The following is a 16,985-nucleotide window of genomic DNA, read 5'->3' on the forward strand; positions in this document are numbered from 1 at the left end:
AACCTGAAGGTGGCCGATTCTAGTCGCTGGCCATGCAGGCACCTTGATCTTGGAATTCCCAGTTTCCTGGGCTATATAAAAAAAATTCATGGTTTTTTTTTTCATCTTCTGAACTGTAGCATTTTGCTATAGCAATCTGAACACTCTGAGACTAACGTCCACTAAAAAGCTCATGTGACTGAGGACGAAGGCACTAACAAGCTCGTATGAGTGAGGATGAAGGCACTGACAAGCTCGTGTGAATGAGGATGAAGCAACATGAGCTGTAAGAGTTAGTAAGTATTTGCCTCTTAGCAAAAACAGTGCATGCAGTGTAGTAAGCCTTTGCATGGCACATTTTTGGACTCTGGTGTGGTAGGCCTTCTCACAGCACACCAGGCTCCAGATTCTTCCAGAAGCTCTTTGGCAATGGCCTGAACCATTACTAAATGGGAGTCACGGGAAGTGATCTTTTTATTTTTATTTATTAAAGCATCTGAGTCCTAAGGCAAGCTATTCCAAAAAAGCAAGATGCCTAGATAAGAGGATCATATTCTATTTGCATACGCTGTCATGACTCATACATGGACCTTCAAGTTCAACCAGAAAGTGACCATACCTCAGGCTGTAGCTCAGAAGTCCAGAAGCTACAGTCAATTTCTTTGTTTGAGAATGATGGAAAGACGAGGGAGGCCATTTATTGGACGGCTATGTTTTTGACGATTGACAAGCCTTTTCTGGCACGCATCAAAAGTTCTGAACTGGCAGATTCTCAGTTTGTTTCCTGGAGCTTACTCACAGAGCCTGGGCAGGTTCATTGGAGTTCATATGTGTCAGCTCCACGTACAGTTTTCATATTGCATTACTGCATGAGTTCATGCATGATTGTGCATGTGTTTGTGCGTGTGGACTCAGATTTGTGTGCCTTGACACCCATGGTGAGGTCAGACAACTTTGTGTGTCAGTTCTTGTCTCCCACCTAGTTTGAGGCAGGGTCTCTTGCTCATCCCTGTGTACACCAGGCTAGCTGGTCCATGGGCTTCTGGGGATTCTCCTGTCTTGACTCTCATTTAATATAGGCATACCAGGAATACAGACATTTTCTAGCATGTCTGCCTTTGCATGGTTTCTGGGGACCCACCTCTGGTTTTCATACTTGCACACTAAGCACTTTATCCACCTCACATATGTGTTTGTGCATGGGTGAATGTGTGTTATGTTGTAAATGTACTCATTTGTGTTGGTACAGGTAGAAACCAGAGGTTGATGGCAGGTGTCTTTCTGTCTCTTTTCATCTTATTTTTGAGATGGAATCTCTCACTGAACCTAGAGCTTATTGTTTCGGCTAGGCTGGCTGGCCAAGTTCTCTGAACCTAGTGATCTCTTCCGGTCTCCACGACCTGCCAGTCCTCACCTTTGAATGACAGTCAAGCACTGTACTCACTGAGTCACCTCCCTGTAATAGACATCTTCACATCTTCTCTGAGCCTTCCCATATAAAGAAAGTTTTCCGTATGAAGCAGATTTTTTTCGTTATATAAGTTAAAATTTTAGAGAACAAATGTCTCTAAAATACAAATACTAATGAGCCTTTTGTTTTCATTAAGAAGGTGAGATAGACAGCAATTTGAATCTGAAGACCCCTATAATCCAGACCCCTAAACAAACGCCAAGACTACACTGACTGAATGGGTCGGTGGCTTACTGCAGGCTCAGAAAGAACACACAGTGGTCCATCTGTTTTGCCCACCGGATATTCAGATGTCCTCCATATTACCCGATTTAGGTGACCAGTGAAACTAAAACCAATCACTATCCTAGCCTACAACCAAGGCCCAATATCCCTTTCTAATACAGCAGAAGAGGTTTACGTGTGGCACACATCAGCACAGGCATGGAGACAGATCTCCAGCATTGGCCTGAAACGTGAGTACAGCTGGGCACATGGTGTTCCAAGGGATGATTACAGGTGGAGACTTGGAATCCAAATGCAAAGGAATAGTAACTTCTCACGTGAGAGTCAATAGAGAGCCAGGTTATAAACTAGGAACATTTCCCAAGAACAGAACAGAAGATCATATATTCAGGGGGCAAAGATGGTGAGAGAGAAATGGTTTAAGTGGACAGACTTTGGTGGTAACACATGCCATTAAAGATTTAGCCAGTAAAGACAGATGATGGGGAAGGGCAACCAATCACATCTGGTTAGGGTGTGGCCGCCTGGATCCCAGGTAGAAAAACCGGGAGATGCAGATGCGCGCTCTGTCTTTGCGGTGCCCGCCAGACCTATCGGATTTCGGAACTCCCATTCTTGTTGTGTAAGTTTCCCCTCTTTAACCATTAAAGTATTCCTGTTACTCTTGAGCTAGCCTGGTTACTTATCATACCAACCTAATTCGCTACAGACAGGTTAATACTTGAGAATCAATTTCATACTTTTCAAGGCTGAATAATGTGCCACTGTACAGACGTACCACATTTTTCCTTGCCTCTTCATTAGATTGTGAGCACTTGGCCTGATTCCTTTTCTTGGTTATTATGAAGAGTATCGTAGCAATCACGGGAGTGTGGAGGTCTCTCTGGACATCTGACTTCATTTCGTACAACAGATTATATTGCTCTCAACCAATAACAAGAATATACTACACATTTAAAAAAAATTAGACAAAAAACAGTTTGAGTGTTTTTACTGCCAAGAGGAGACAAACACTTGCGGTGATAGTTCAAAGCACACCGATATAAACGTTACGTGATACATGTATTTCTCAAAGCAGTACAAGGGGTGGTAGGGAGATGACTCAGTCTCTAAAGTGCTTGCCACGAAGATTGAGTTTGGGTCACTAGTACCCACACGAAGAGTTAGGCAATCTCACTGCTGAGGAAGTGGAGACAGGGGAATTCCTAGAGCTCACTGGCCAGCTAGTCTCGTTGAATGGGTAAGCTCCAGGTTAAGTAAGAGACCCTCCAAAACTAAAAGATAGAGTCACACAGAAAGACACCCACTGTTGACCTCTGACCTCCAGCCACATGTGCTCATGTACATATGCACATCAACACATGCACATGCACATACCTTGAACACATTCTAATTTTTAAATAAATAATATGGCATCCTTTTCATATGTGCAAGTTTTACATATTCATTAAAGCATCGATGTGAAGAGGCGAGGAGATGCCAATCAAGCTGATTTGAGGTAAAACCCATTTGATTCCTAGGTGAGAGGAGCCCTAACTTGAGGCTTAATATCTGCGTGCTTCCTGCTCAAGGCAGGCACCTGACACCATGCTCAATGTGAAGGATCAGAACAGCGCTGGATTTTATGTTTGAGTCTTCATAAAGCAACTATGTCCAATGATCAGAGTTAGGTTTCACTAGTCTGGGCATCGACTAGATGTAGCATCACGAGAAACAGTGATATAAAAACTGACATCAGAAAAATGTCCCTCAACATGGCCACTGCTCACTTCCTCATGGAAAATATGTAACTTTTTAAGTGCAATTTTAAAATGCAATATTTTTTTTCAAGAGCAGGAGATGCTAATTCAAACCATGTGTGAAACTGGAAAGAAATGGAACTCTAATTAAACCTTATCAAAAACTCCTTGAGGGCTGGAGAACTGGATCCAAGGTTAAGAGCACCCATTTCTCTCACAGAGGACCCATGTCAGGTGTCTAACAGCTGCCTGAAATTCCAGTTGCCTAGGGACTCGCTGCCTCTGGCCTCTGGTGCACATAGACCCAGACACAGACAAGTAATTTAAAAAAAATCTAAATCTTTAAAAAATGAGTTTCACAAGATAACCAACCCAATGAGTCATCTTAATCATCTCCACTGGCACAATCTTCATTTATTTATTCCAGTTTTTGTATGTCTTGAGGTTAGAATTCTGCTTCTGCGATCTGATTGCATTCAGCAGCTGAAAACCCGACCCTCATTTTTTTTTTTTTCCAAAACTCCTATCCAGGCGACCTCATTTATTAACCTCACTCTATTGGTTGGTTTGTTCTTGGTGAAAAAAAAAAAACAAACTTGGATTTTCACTACTCATTGGACAGAGCTTATGAATGAACACCTTTTATTAATAGGTAATTGGAGACTTACTAGCCAATGATTCTATTCTAAAATCAGCTAGTTGAATGGCATACAAAATGTATACTCAGCTTTAGTGTGATGAAAACTGTGTTTGCCTCTTCTGATGCCCAATGACAGACTGTAAGTATTAGAATCCTCGTATTGGAATCCCTTTCTGTTTTTTGTTTGTTTGTTTGTTTGTTTTGTTTGGTTTGGTTTGGGTTTTTTTTTGAGACAGGGTTTCACTTTATTGCAAAATCTATTTTTTTTAAGGACTGAAATTAGTAGTAGTAAAGTTAGGCTCTTATTTTCTAGATGTGCATGTTTCATTTACACTGAGATTTACCCTCACATTTTACAAATGCGTGAACATTGGTTCTCAGGCCTTCACCTTAGGGCTTGACCTGCCTCCTTCACGTATTTCTTCTGTAACCAGGTAAATATATTTGGTGAAACCAGATCACACTACACTGTACAAGTTTCAGACCTAATGACTAGCTAAACATAGTTTTGAACTTCCTAGCTTTATCTCTGAAAGAACTTCAAAACCATAGGAAATAATTAAATCAACATTTTGCAAAGTTGTTTATGGCTCTTATAACTTTTAACCTATTATAATATTTACTATCTTAAGAAAATCTATTTAAACACATGTCAAAATCTTCTGTCTTTCCTTGTATGCCCCACACTTTGGTAAGATAAGTCAACAGGAGTTCATATCACTCAGCAAAAATATTAGTGTCTTCCGAATTCCAGCTGTAGCTGTTTTTTAGTGAACTGGTGGATTTTGCTTCCATTTTTTTTTCCTCCCTCTGGTTGTATCTCTGTACATTGGAGCTTCCCAATTCCTTTCTTGGGAAGAAATCTGCAGTTCTAACTCATTCTAACATACCTGCCTATTTGTTTCTGACTTTCAGAAGTTGAAGTCAATACTAAAATAGCCCATGTTTTATTATCCTAGGTCTTCCTAAAATGTTTCTGACAATTCTGTCCACATTCTTTGTGGCTTATGTCACCAGTCCGGTGACTTTGAAATACCTTACCACTTACTCAAGCAGCAGAAGTTGCAGACAGTAGTAGGGCCCTGAAATTGCACGCTTGTGGTTCAGCCTTATGATCTGGTTATACAAAATGGCATACACAATGGACCTAAATTCCATGCTTCCTCCCTCATAGAAGGTCATTCTTTCCGTCTCTTATCACCTGCGTGAGATGCTCAGCTTACCCAGTCTTCGATAGTCTTAGCCTACTTGGCCTTAGGATGTTACTGAATGGTTCCCTGTCTCCACCTGATTATTCAAAGTGGGAGAAAGAGCAGAGAAATGACTGAGGAAGGTCTGCATTCACTCCTTCAAGTTCTCTCCATGGATGCCCGAGAATGATATGACCTTTCACTTTTCATCTTCTCCTTGGAACTGTTGAACAATGGGACAGCATTTCTTCTCAACCATCTGTAAGTGGAGTGCTCCGAGAATTTTCAGATTAATTTACGTAGTTCATATTTATGGAAAAAATTCTACCTAAATCATGCTGAATTAAACTGGGGGCAATGCATTATGATTGAATGCTAAGGTACACAGAGGGATTTAGAAAGTTCCCACAGAGGAACTTACCTCACCAACAGAGACTGCAGTCTGTGGCTTCAGGACTCATCATAAAAGTACAGCCACAGATGTGCAAGCTAAAACAGGGTTGTTTCTCTATGATGTTTTCAAATATCTTAAGTTCACAGCAAAAACTATAAACTAATAAAAATATGCAGAATAAATGCTAAAGAGCAGAAAAAAAAACAGTTGTTCTCATTGTTAGAGAAATTCACAGATACCATCACCTACTCCTCTGGGAAATACTTCAGTGACATTATAGATGCTGATGAGGATATGCAGTGAAATTGTAGATATTTTTGTTCACTACTGATGGGACAATCAATTTGTAAATTGTTCTGTAAAGTGATTTGGTAGTTTGGATCTAGTACACGCATTTCGAGAATAACTTCTACTACATTCTGGTTTTCATGCCAATGAGTATGATAGAACAAATATAAGACAAATAAAGTACTAAAAATGCATGTGCTTTATAACATAGATATGTGGTGCAAATGGTTCAGAAGTATGTTATTTCAAGTTATAGCTTCGAGGGGTATTCAGTTACATAGAAAACATCATTCCACGAAGACTGAATACAAGCTACATGGGATTTGAACCAAACATGTATGACATATTTATGAATAGGCACACACACACACACACACACACACACACCATAAGGAGACATAATACATGAGCCTGATTCTGGGTTTATGAGGAATGAAATGATGTGTAATGGGAAAATGAGGCAGAATTAGCAATAATATTTTTCTTTTAGGGTTTTCAAGCTGTCATTTTATTTATTACTTGGCTCTTTTTAAGAACTACTTTTAGAGTTTTTTTGCATTTTACTACAGAAGTTTCTCAAAAACATCAGTGTTAAGAATCACAGTGGCTCTTCCTGAGATTTTCATCCTTCACTATCTGTACTCCAAGTCGCTGACTTTGCATTTTTCTCTATATTCTTCTCGGATCCTGAGGGCTTTGTAGCCTTCTTTCCCGCACAGGGTTAGAATATGGCTCCTGGTGTGTCAGGCTTGTTTCACCAGCAAGGACTACTGATTATATTACGAAGTCCATAGGTAAGGCACTTCCATATATGTTCCCGTGAGCTACTTCAGTATCTCAAGCTCCTTGGGTTCTCAGTGATGGCTGGCCATTACGGCCCTGGAGAAATGAGTAATGGGAAGGAGTCCACAGCTGACGTCTTGCTTGAGCAATTACATGCTGACGTGGAGTCACGTTTGGGGAAAACCTTCAGAGTCCAGTTTTGAACATGGTGCATCTGAAGTGCTCTCGTGACATCCCAAATGACAGCATGAATAAAACTGGATACTAAGTGGTACTTAGAGCAAGTAGAGAAAGGACAGAAAATGGACACATCCAGTGGGTGATTTTGTGAATGGGAGAAAAATAAATAAAATATCACACAGTTTAAAGGAGCAAAGTGTTTTCAGAGTCTGAATGAAGTATTTGCAAAGCAATCTGAGTCAAAGCTTTGGAGTTCAGTTCTCCAGGCTCCATGTAAATCTGGACATGATCACAAGTGTCTGTAACTGCAGAGAGAGTAGGGATGGAGACATGGGGAGTCCCAGAAGCTTTCGGGCCACCTAGTCTGCACAACAGCAAACAGCAAGATGCCTTTTGTCAAACAAAGTGGTGAGGGTCTATTGACACTAGGCATGTGGGCGCCCACCCTCATGATCACACACATACACACACGCACGCACGTGAAAGGACTTTTACTGTATTGACAAGAGCATTGTAAGAATGATATCTCAGTCTCTCAACTTTGTAGGAAGGAAAGGAAGCAGGGAAAGGGGGAAATACTGGAGTTAATGATGGAATTACACGTTTCAAGAAGTCTTCCGCAGCAAACTGCTAGGACACCCTTGGGGTTACTCTGCCGTCCTCCCTGCCTTCCTTGTGCTCACTCTGACTTGTCACATGACCCTAGCCTTTCTCCATCAACCCAAATTCCCAAAATGTTTTGGGACTTAACCAAATCCCGAGTTGCATGTCTTACATTTCCACAGAACCTTTGCCTAACTTGGTTCCTTCCTGTTTGTTCTGTCTCTGTGATGGCCTTCAAAATATTTCCAAACATTTAGTCTTTCAAGTTTCAGTACAGTGAGCTTTTCAGTCTTGCAAACTTGGCCACATTAACCTCATTCCCTTCATCAGCATAAACTCTATAAAATACCTAAGAATAGCCCTGGCTTTCCCCCCTCTGGGATGATTCAGCTCTGCAGGGATCCTCATTTACCCTGCCATCTTCAGGACTCCCTGGAAAATAAATCCCCTCTAACCTCGTTTATCCCTTTGTCAAAAGTAGACATTCTCTTTTCCCACTGACTTTCCTTTCTGTACTTTTATTGTTTTGTGCTTTTTTGAAAAGTTACCCTCTTCATCACCCCCTGAGAGTAGAATTTAATTCTGTTTCAACTGTCCTTCCAAAAGTACTCTTCATGTCTGCTTGAATGTTCTCCCCTGGGCCAAAGCCTTTATCATTTGCTCCATTATTTTTCTTATGGAAAGGGAGCTTAATTTTTATGCCAAAATTTTTGTCCATTTTAGAGAGAGTATGTTTTTTAATTATTTTGGCACGTGTGTGGTATGTATGCATATGTATGTATATACATCCGCACTTGCGGCGGGGTGAGGGTGGGGGTGGGGGTGGCTTGCATTCACATCTGTGCATATGGAGACCCAGAGGTTGATATCAGACACCTTGCCTTCTTCCTTGGTCGCTCTCCATCTTAAACATTGAGGGAAGATGTTTCATTTGAACCCAGAGCTTAGCAAGGCAGCTGTTCTAACTGGTTCACATGCACCAGGAAGCTCCTGTCTTCTCCGCCTCCCCAATGCTGGGATTACAGGTGTCCCTGCTTGCCTGCTGAGAACCCCAACTCTAGTCACCACAATCTCACGCAAGCCCATCACACACTGGGCCACCTCCAATCTCCAGTCAGCTCCTGGTTTCTAGATTGGCAGAGACACACTCCAGGTTGTTGGCTTATGAATTCAAGGGAGTTGTTCTCCTGGGGGCTTCAAAACGAACTTCAGTGACATCCCTCGCACACTGCTTGCTCTCAACCAGGGCTCTCATCGCTTCACCAACCACACAGAGGGAGTCACTCAACAGAAGCATGTGAGTCCTTTACACAGCCCCGACGGTGGGGAAGGAGGGCTGGTCCACCACCCCGGCCACAGGTAAATAATTTCATTGAGATGTGCTAAACTGGGAAGCAGGAGCTTCCTTAGATCACCAGGTGGCATTCTCAACATTGTTAATCCTGCAAGGTTTTAGAAGAAAATGTGCAGTTTTCCATGGCTTATCTTAACTCAAAAATGTTAGGGATTGGACCTTCTCATTGGAAGATTTTGAAAATGTCCAGGTGTCTCAAAAGTATTGTTTGGATTGCATATAAAATCAACATAGACAACATTGATCTCTACTGGGGGCGAGGAGCACGGGAAAGCAGGCGACTTACTGGTGGTGGTAGGGAGCGGCGGGGTGGGGGGGGAGTGAAAAGTGACAGAACACAGAGGGTTTGAGGCGTCATGGAGGAACATGACAGATAGTAGGAAGCTCAAGCTCAAGCAGAAAGGACTGCGTAGTCTCCTAGCTGGAGAGGGCGTGAGTGAAGTGGGAAGAGGGGACCAGACCACAGGGCAACAGGTGGCCGAGGATTCTGGAAGTTGACGGTTTGTCTTTGGGATGTGAAAAGACACTGTGGAAGCTTCCTCCCCAAGGAAAGAACTTCAAACACATCTGCCAGAGGCCTGCCTGGGACCGTTGTTTCTGTCTTGGGAGAGGCCTAGACTGTGGGATTTTGCAAAGACCCCAGGAGATTTGGCAAGACTGGGAAACACTGCCTTAAGTCATGCATGTCTCTAGAGAACAGGGAAGGAGCTGTAGAGACTGCAAAGTCTTTGGCTAGGAATTAAAGAACTTCGAAGTTTAGGTTTTGTGCTAATTACGTTGTCTGATGAAAGCTGGAGTTGGGGAGAAAAGAGAATCCACAAATCAAAGACTGGCAAAGGCCCTCCTGGACCAGCGCTGTTCAAAAGAAACAACATGATGTGACATCGTGCTGTTTTAAGCTCTGCTATAATTTTAGTGTAAATTTTTGGAATTTGCAGTTTGACTACTAAGTACATTTTAAAATCATACATAAAACATGCCAAAGTAATTTTAAGTAACCTGTTTTTTATTGAACCCAAATATTATCATCTCAATATACAATTAATATTAAAATTATTATTTTAAAAAGCTTTACATTACTTTGTGTATGAACATTTGCCTGTGTGTCTGTGTGTGTGTGTGTGTGTGTGTGTACTGTGTACATGCCTGATACCCACAGAGACCAGATGAGGTTGCCAGATGTGCTGGAACTGAAGCTAAGGATGGCTGTGAGTAGCCACATGGGAAGTAAACTATGGTCCTCTGCAAGAGCAACAAGTGTCCTTGTTACCCACTGACCAAACTCTTCAGCCCCCAAATCAAAGTTATTAACAACATATTTGCACTTTTTTATTGCACTGTCTTCAAACATGGCATGACAGGATGTTTTAAGTTGAGTTTTGCTGCATCTCAAAGCTGCTCAGCCCCTGTGGCAAATGGCAACTGCATTAGATAGCACGGATGGGGACATTTGATTTGCTGTAGAACTCATCATGGTGAGCGATAGCCCCCTTTTTCAAAGGAAGAGAAACTGTCCCATTCTTCATCAAGCAATGTCTTTGCCCGTTTTTCCATGGGTGACAGAATGGGTGTCACTTAAGGCGTTCATGCTGACTGGACAGCTCTCAACCCCAGATGACCTCCGCAAGGAGATAGCAAGCAGAGACCCAGGGATTGTGATGGAGATGGACAAACCGCCTCTTAGTTAAGTGCAAGTAGAACATTTCATGTCTGATACTAACATCTGAAAGACTATATTTGAACCACATGTTACGAGAAAGTTATTTCTTCAAGCATGTATGTCTCTGTGTCTCTTATCTCTGCCACTCAGCCATCTCACACTGAAATATGTACGGGTGTGTGCATACACACACAGACACACACACACTACACACACACACACACACACACACACACACACACATATATATATATATATATCACATATGCTGAAAGGAAAATAATTGGAAAATACTTGGCTCAGGACTCCCAAGACCAAGTTCTCAGACCAAGTTCTCAGCACAAGGAGATTTATTTGCCCCAGAAGGACAGAGGGCAGGGATAAGGGACAAAGACAGGAGATAGAGGAAGAGAAAGAAGGGGAAGGGAAGAAGGGAAAGGGGCAAGTATTTGTTCCAGAGAGACAAAGGACTGCCCTTGGCTAGAGAGGAGACAGACATGGTGCACAGGAAAATGGCAGTTTACAAAGATAGAGGGTGAAATCCTATGTTAGGATGAGGTGTTTAACTTTAACTGGGTATCTCAATTAGATGAGCCAAGGAGGGCTTCTGTTTGCTGAACTTCGATGCTTCTATAGCTGGTCCTTGGTAGTCAGCCTCGGGAGGGGAAGTAGCCAAATAAGGAAATAGGCCTTGGTAGTCAGCTTCAGGAAGGTAATCTAGTGGTTTTTAGCAAGGCAGGAGGAATTGGGGAGACGGGCAAGACCTGGCAGGGCCACATGCTAGTGTCCTCTTACATACAATGATCTATACATATATGTACATGTATGCCATTTACTTAACCTATGATTCAATCTCTCATCACCCTTTCCTAAGGGTATACTACATCATTTCAAAGTTGTTTAAATGCTTTCTTCAGACCAATGCTGAATGTTAAGGACAAGCAGTCTTTAGTCCTGACTTCCCCATTGTCACAATCGCATAATGTCTTGTCTCCTGTGGAAACCCACTCTACTGTGAAGAGCACTTCTCTGTAGATCTAAGCACAGCTACAAGGCTATGAAAATCAGCTTTAAATGCACCGAATGCATCTTCTTTTATCTCCTCTACTATTATGAAGACAGAATCCACAACACGAATTTTCTTTCAGTAGTCACTAACCTGACTTTATCTTATCACATTTGAACAACACAGACATCAAGGCAACACTCAGTCTTCTCTGCCCTTCCCAAGCATTGCTTGCCTCTTTAATTATGTTTGTCTACATTTTCTCTTTTGTTTTCACCTTTAGGAAATCTACTCAACTCCTCCTAGAAAGATTTTTTTTCTATAATTTGTTTTCCCCTATGCTCTTCCTTTCTTAAAAAGAACATCGTCCACTTCCTTGTTATGAGGTACCTTTCTGAGCTGAGCTGACCACTCAAACCCTCTTCATTGGTAACAGCCATCTTCCTTGGTTTCCTAATCTGTACAATGGGCAAAGGGCTCACAAAGCAAGCTCAGCAGGTAATTCAGTGGTCCAAAAGATACCAAAAGGCAATATTTTGACTATGTGATATTAGCATAATCATGGTTTAAGCAGTAGATAAAGTTCTTTTACCAATTCTTTATTATAGTAATTTGTGGCTAAATACAATATAACATATCAATATATTTTGAGATTTCTATGCCTCAACTGGTTTATTTCTTAGCAAATGAAATTAACTTAAATAAAACCTAAAATCTATGGTCATTGTCTTAATTTCTATTGCTGTGGAGAGATACAATGACCAAGGCAACTTATAATAGGGAGTATTTAATTGGGTGCTGGCTTATCGTTTCATACGGTTAGTCCATGATCATCATGCTGAGAAACATGCCATCAGGCAGGCAGGCAGGCTTGGCGCTGGAGCAGGAGCTTAGAGCTTATGTAGAGAGAGAGGAAAAAAAAATAAGTCGCTGAGAATGGCATGGACTTTTCAAATCTCAAAGCCCATCCCCCAGTGACACACCTCCTCCAACGAAGCCACACCTTCCACGCCTTCCTAGACAGAGACCAACTGGAGACCAAAGTATTCAAATATCACAGTCTGAGGGGGTCCTTCTCTTTCACACCACCACAGCCATCATCCTTTCAAATGTAATAATACACATTTTATTGACTTTAGTATGGTAACATTACAAACCTTATATTTCAATTAACTCTTGGGCTCATTCCCATGGAAGGTGTTGCAGAAAACATTGCCTATCACAGTTCAAACTTCACTGCTTATTTAAAAAACAAAAACAAAACCAAAATAAAAACAGCACCTTTCCTGAAAGCAATAAAAGATCATTTCTTATTTAGCTCCTAAAATTGCTAACCTATCCTATTGACAGTTTTATGTGAGACTCAATAAAACTTTATAGAAACAAGATAGTGACAAAGTGTAAAAACTTGTATTTCAAAATACAGAATGTACAACGTATATTCCAAAATACAGGTTGCCCGAGCCTGGCATTTTCCTAATCAATGTCACTTTATTACTATACATTTTGCTCTGAAAGCGCTGAAGGCAAATATTGCATGATGTCGCTGCACAGAGCCTGCAGGTTGCTTGTAAGTCATTTCACTTGGAACGCCTATGCCTCATGCCTTCCTAATGCTACCCATTGAAGACACAATAACAAGAAAACCTCTCATTTTTTGCTCCAAATTCTAAGTAGAGTGGAAATTCTATCATAAAATGCAACTTAGCTTGGACACATAATCAAAGAATTGGTCAAAGGAAGCCATAAAAATGCTCAAAGACATACACCACACTTTATTTCTATCTGAAGGACACTAATTTTTATTGACCTCTGTGGTGGTGTGAATGCTTCACCTCTAAAACTGATGTTGAAACTTAGTCTTCATGGTGGTGATGTTAAGGGACTTGACTGAAAAAATTACATTAGTCACTTTTTTAGAATTAAAAATCAAGGTCAATTTCTACATAAACCATGTCAATAACGTATTAACTATGAATTCCAGTTAGGGCATATTAGACTGGAAATGAAATTTTGATACAATATAGTGCAGTATTCTATATCTTACGGCTTTATTATGCTCTTTTCTGGTGGTTATGACAACACACAACAGAGAATAACAATTTTAACTAGCCTTTCCAAAGAATTTCTAACCAGTTTCTCAGGACAGCTCGTAGCTTCTGTTTAATTTCGTTAGCTCGCACAATACTACTTGTTCAACAGATGTGACCATCACCAGAGGGACTGGGGGACAGTGACCCTGGACAGGGACAGAACTCAGTCAGCAGGAGTGACGATCTGCTGGAGCCACGGGAACTGTCACATGGTGTCACGTGTCCCGGAAGGAATGAAGAGCTATGCTCCTGTGGAGACTCGTGTGAATGGTGGCCAGGAGATTTACACTCTAGTGGGTCTCCAACGAGAATTTCTGGTCCTTTCGTTAACCTTCCAATGTTGTATATTCAGTTCAGAACATCTTGGTGGATGCCTGTTTATGGAGTTTGACTTTCCCTGAGAAGATTCTTAACATGTGAAAAAATTCATATTAAATCTCTCAGCTGCCAACATTTGAAAGCTCAAAGTCCTAACTTAAAGTAAATTCATATCTTAGTGACAGTACAACTAAATGCAATTATTTTAGTCGCAATTCTATGTGAAGAGCTGCTCCTGTTTTAGTCAAAGAATTAAAAGCATACAGTTTATTTTTTATGTGTAATTCAAAATTCAGTTGAAAAGTTGTATCTATCTTATTTTTCTTTGAACAATCCAATTAATAAAATTTCGATCACATTATATAAAATGTATTAGTGGGGCTGGAGAAATGGTTCAATGGTTAAGAGCAAGTACTACTCTTGCAGAGGACCTGAGTCAATTCCCAGCACCCACCTAGGGTAGTGGCCAACAACATCTGTAACTGCAGCTCCAGGGACATGAGGTACACGATGCCTCTGTGTTGGGAGCACCTGCATCACAAGTCCCACCCGCACATGTATGTATAATGCAAATTAAAACAACAAATTTTTTTTTAAAAAAAATTCACATTTGTTAGTGAAGCAAAAGTAACTGATAGTCTATAACCAAATGAAATTTATATCGACCATTTATTTTAATTATAAGCCTTTCATATGTTTTCCTTTGTCACAATACATAAGTTGAGCAGATTGCCTTGTATTGTATCTCATGTTTCGACGTCATGCTACATACAACCTCTGTAGAGCAGCCAAAGCAAGGGTCTGGGTTAGTCAAGTGCCTCTTTTCCCAATATTTAGATTTCCTTCAATGTTCAGAGATCAGAAATATTGCTGCAGTGGAGATCTTTGTCATGTCACCTTAGGGCTTTAAGGGAAAATAGTGTATCAGTAAAATAAATTACACAAAGTAGAATCAATAATACAAAAGCTATGAAACTTTTTATGAATCTTATTATTTATTATCCAATTTCTTTTTCATGGTGGATTTGCCTCCATTAACTTGGTTTTTATGTCTAGATCTCTATACAAACTTAACTAAGTTTTATAATATACAAAGTATATAGTGACAGGAGTAAACATCTGAAACACAATCCTGGATCTTTGATAAGAAAGAGAGACAGAGAGAAGAAGCAGAAGAGGAGGAGGAGGAGGAGGAGGAGAGAAGAAGAAGAAGAAGAAGAAGAAGAAGAAGAAGAAGAAGAAGAAGAAGAAGAAGAAGAAGAAGAAGAAGAGGAAGAAGAAGGTAGAGTGTATATGGTTTAAATCTAGTGGTTTAACACAACTTTTAAATCAAAAATTCTAACTATCTTTATCAGCATTCAATATTATTTTTAGTTTTGGCTTCTTTAAAATGCCTAAAATATATTTACAGAGCTCAATCACATAATTTAACACACACACACACACACAAACACACACACATGCACATAGTCAGCATGACATATAAAAAGCAAAAGAAAACTTAGGGTTAAACAAGATGATACAACAGAGGGATGATTCGTGGAGGCTAACCACAGTCAGGTGGAGCACCATGTCTTCATTGATGTACTTAGTACCAAGGTTGCTTTAATTATTATTTAAACAAGACAGATAATCTTTATTCATGATTTTGTATGTCTGAGATTCACCATACTAAAAGTAATTTTTAAAAGTAAGTACAAAGATAGCAAACCACCATTCCTACTTTGTGAGTTTCATGTTGTAATACATGTGAAGGATGGTGACATAAATAAGAAGAGTCAATACTGAGCGAACATGGTGCTGTCCTTGGACCATCTCAAGTCCCTCCCTTCTCATTCTCTTCAGACAGGAAACCAGCAGTGCCTGCATCAGCACAGTCTTAGGAACTGGCTTTTCCAAATGTCATCCATTTGTTATGACTTAAAAAGGCGACATCGCTCTCTTTGTCCACTGAAAGAACAAGAAAAAGAATTTTACACCAGAGAGATATTCACATTAGATCAAAGACAAAGAACAAGAAAGCCTGGAGGTGCTGACTGTATAGCCTCTGGACTGCCGCCAAAGCATCCGCTGAACAGCAAAAGAGAAGAACCGAACTACAAGTTCCATGAGTCAACGAGCTAGAAAGCCAGGCTCTCTCCTGCTAGTGTTTTGCATTTATTTGCTCTGTCCTTTAGAATGTGTATCCTGATGAACACGCCAGCTGTATATAATAAATTAAGCTAATTATTCATATTCTTTTGTCATGTCTACTGCATGGGCATGCATCTACACACTGCCCATTTTCACACACATTTCTTGTCACTTTGCTCTAGGATGCTGTGAGAAACAGGTTGGGGATGCAGCTAACTTGGCAGAGTGTTTTTCTAGCATGCACAAAGTCCTGGGTTCCATCCCCAGCACACACAAACTGCACATAGTGATGATATACACTTGTAATCCAGGCACTTGGGGCATAGGGGTGGGAGGATCAGAAGTTCAGGGTCATTTTTACCTGTGTAGCATTTGAAACCAAAAGATACTCTAATGAAAAAGAAGTAGTGAAAAAATTTATATATTTTTTAATCAGTCAGTCTCCTTGGAGAAAAAAGCAATTCTGTATTTTGGGTTCATCAACCTGGACAGATGGTAGAAAAGCAAGACTCATCTACCTAAGACAACCCACAATTTTCTGAAGATTATTCATTGTAAAATCAGAAGGTACTTGGGAAAGTTTTTTGCTGGAATATAGAAAGGCAGAAATACTTTTTCAAAAAGTTAAAAAGTAATCATATTACCCTATTTTTCTCACCCATTTTAGCTACTAATAAATCAATAGATTATCCAAATGCCCTCAGTCTGCAAAAGGAAGGAGGAGAGTCCTGAGCAAAGAGTGAAAATGGCGTACAGACTGAGGGGAGATCTGCGGAAGCACCTTGTGCTTCAGGGAACTGAAACACACCATGCAAAGCTAGGTTTTATGTCGTGAATTGATTCTGGTGTTTCATGAGAAGTCTATTCAAAGACCTTAGAAAACAGCAAACAATACTTCCAAAGCAATGGGGGAATTAACACTGAACATA

The sequence above is a fragment of the Myodes glareolus genome, chromosome 16, assembly GCF_982192425.1.
Source record: "Myodes glareolus chromosome 16, mMyoGla1.1, whole genome shotgun sequence".
NCBI classification, from domain to species: domain Eukaryota; kingdom Metazoa; phylum Chordata; class Mammalia; order Rodentia; family Cricetidae; genus Myodes; species Myodes glareolus.